The sequence below is a fragment of the Mastomys coucha genome, unplaced genomic scaffold, assembly GCF_008632895.1.
Source record: "Mastomys coucha isolate ucsf_1 unplaced genomic scaffold, UCSF_Mcou_1 pScaffold22, whole genome shotgun sequence".
In the NCBI taxonomy this organism is placed as follows: Eukaryota; Metazoa; Chordata; class Mammalia; order Rodentia; family Muridae; genus Mastomys; species Mastomys coucha.
In genome coordinates this window covers 84,023,531-84,026,825 of record NW_022196905.1, presented here as the reverse complement: position 1 = coordinate 84,026,825, position 3,295 = coordinate 84,023,531, and positions in this window count along the sequence as shown.

Below are 3,295 nucleotides of genomic sequence, written 5' to 3'. Positions count from 1 at the left end.
GCTGGCCTCGAACTCAGAAATCTGCCTGCCTCTGCCTCCCAAGTGCTGGGATTAAAGGCCTGCACCACTACCGCCTGGCCTTTCCCTATTGGGCCTCCTCACTCACCCTTAGTTTATTTTCAAACAGGGTCTCATGTAGCACAGGCAGGCCTTGAACTCACCATGTAGCCGAGGATGACCTTGAACTTCTGATCCCCTACCTCTACCTTCTGATATACCTGTGTCACTCCATCTAACAATTTTTTTTTTTTTTTTTTTTAATTTAAAAGCAGAGCTGGCTCAGTGGGTGGAGGTGCTTGCTTCCAAGACTGACTACCTGGGTTTGATTCTCAGAACACACACAGTGTAGAGAAGGCTGAATCTCACAGGTTCACAGGTTGTCCTCAGACTTCACATATGTGCTGTTGCAGGTCTGCTCATACAAATATACAAACACATGCTCAGAATGAACAAATAGTGCAATTAAAAAAAGAAAAAGAAAAATTAAAATCGTTTTATATATACATTCATATATACATTTGGCCATCTTTATGGATGCACATATATACATACACATGTATATGTATGTGGAGGGAGGGAAGGGAGGAGATGGGGAGGAGACAGGGGTCAGGAGGAGAGGGTGAAATTATAGAAGGAAGTGGTAGTGTATGGGCGGGGCACACTTGCCGGTTCATGTTGAATTGCGGATTGCCTGACTATATTCCTTATTCTGTGAAATCACTCAGGCAAACTTTCAGTCCTTGGGGCTGAGAACATTACGATGCATTTTGAGAACTTGTGGGGGATTTGTCTCGGTCCCACCGGTCTTTGGGATAATTACTTTGGATGATTTTCCTTAATCTTTCTCCTTGGTGATTCTGCGAGGTGCCACATTGTGCTGCCTCGCAGTCGTTTTGCCTGCCTTTTCTAATTGCTTTCGGCTCTGTGCTCCTTTGTCAGGGACCTCGAGGCCAGATGAGGAATAGTAATTGTCAACCAATCTCGGGCAGAGTCAGCCTGTCCTCTGAGAGGCAATGCCACAAACAGGGCTTCATCTTCAAAATCCTGCACTGTGTGTTTTTGGTGCCAAATAACGTATTTAGGCACACTTTTCCAGATGCTGGGAGGGTATTATGTACTCAGCAGAGACACAGACATTTGAAAAATCGGGTCAGTTTTCAGCTGTTTCTCAGAAGAAAGGAGCTGCTAAAATTTTAATTTAGTAGAAATGGATATTTCTACTCAAGAGCTGATAAGGCGCAAGAATGGAGAGAACGTTTTGGAGAGCAGCTTTGTAAGCTCACATCCAGTGCTTCAGCCCACAGGAAACAGGCTCCCTGCTCTCGGAAATTAATCCCAAATTAATCCCTACCGGGACACCTACCACAAGGACAGCACTGTGGGCGGTATGGTGAGATGGAACAGACACACGAGTGGAACAACGCAGTTTTATTTATCAGAGATGAGGTCAGCAGGGGTGGAGCGCCTAGGAGTCAGTGATGAGTGTCTCTCCCAAGGCAGAGGCAAGACGCGAGGCAAGTGGAACCCTGACTGCTTGTGAACAAATTGCACCCTGTGAGAAACCCTGAAGAGCGGCTTTATAGCTTGGGGGCAAAGGAGTTGTTGGGCTAAAGTGCAGTGTGACACCCTACTCTAAGGAGGGCAGGGATAGCACAGGCTTTCCTGATCGTTCTTTATCTGAGGATACTGCAGTCCAGGCACCTCCTACTATTCTTCCTGAGAACTGAAGATTCTCTCGTCGAGAGCGGTGCCATATAAGGCCGTCGAGAGGCATTTCACAGTCCCTGTTTCTAAAAGCACAAACTGGCCTCCTGGACCCAAAGGGCTTCAAAACAGGGACAGATCGCTATTCCTAAGGATTAGGAGTCATTTACTATTTCTTAGAAAGAATTGGAAAATTCTGGTTTTCTTGAAAGATTTATCAGGAAAGGCTTTTGTTTTTGTTGTTCTCAAGAAAGATTCTGAACACAGCCTTTGAACAGGATATCTCTTTTTTTCTGCAGACAATTCAATGACAGTAAATCATATAGATTTTATATATGTATATAAAATGTGGTGTGTGTGTTAGACAAGATGGGTTTAGCTATTGACAAAGATGGGTCTAGACCTTATCATGTTAGCTTCCATAACCTTAAGTAACTAGCTATGGTGGTTAATGGCCTCTAAAATGGGTGGGTTATTCTGAACACTTGTCTTGTTTTATTAGCTTGAAATGTTATTTAAGTTGACTTGAACTCATTTTCTTCTATTTGTTTTTAAAGTTTAATGTGTGTATTGACAAATTCATTTGCTTCCCGAAAAGCATGCATGTGGCTCTTTCCAATGCTCAATGCTAAGGAAATACTTTGGTTCACTGGCTTGTGGTTTTGAGTGTAAATAGGATTTAGAGTGTCAGAGTGGCAAACCTGTCTGGCACGTATGCCCAGGCTGTGTGTATGGCTTTCTGTTTCTCCCCCAGTCCCAGGCTACATGGTTCTTCACTATAGCTTAGTTCACTCATCCACAAGAAATGGTCAGTTAGTTCAGCTTTACTCTCTATGACTCCCCCAACTATTTAAAAAATGTTTTAACAATGAATTTATGAAATTCTTAGGGAAATGGATGGACCTGGAGAAAATCATCCTGAGTGAGGTAACCCAATCACAAAAGAACAAACACGATATGCACTCTCTGATAAATGGTTATTAGTGCAGAATTTCGGAATACACTAAGTACAACCCACAAACCACAAGGAACTCAAGAAGAAGGAAGACCAAAGTGTGGACATTTCATTCCTTCTTAAAAGGGGGAACAAAATACCCATGGAAGGAATTGCAGAGACTAACTATGGAGCAGAGATTGAAGGAAGGGCACTTCAGCCTGATATAGCTGTTTCCTGAGAGGCTCTGACAGTACCTGACTAATACAGAAGTAGAGGCCCACAGCCATCCATTGGACTGAGTACAAGGTCCCCAATGAAGGAGCTAGAGAAAGGACCCAAGGAGCTGAAGGGTTTTCAGCCCCTTAGGACGAACAACAATATGAACTAACTAGCACCCTCAGAGCTCCCAGGGACTAAATCACCAACCAAAGAGTACACATGGTGGGACTACTTGCTCCAGCAGCATATGTATAGTAGAGGATGGCCAAGTTGGTCATCAATGGGAGGAGAGGCCCCAGTGTAGGGGAATGCCAGGGCCAGTAAGCAGGAGAGGGTGGGGTGACAAGCAGGGGGAGGGAGGAGGGTACAGGGATTTGTTCTTGATGTTGTTTTTGGTTTTTGGTTTTTTGGTTTTTTTTTTTTTTTTTTTTTTTT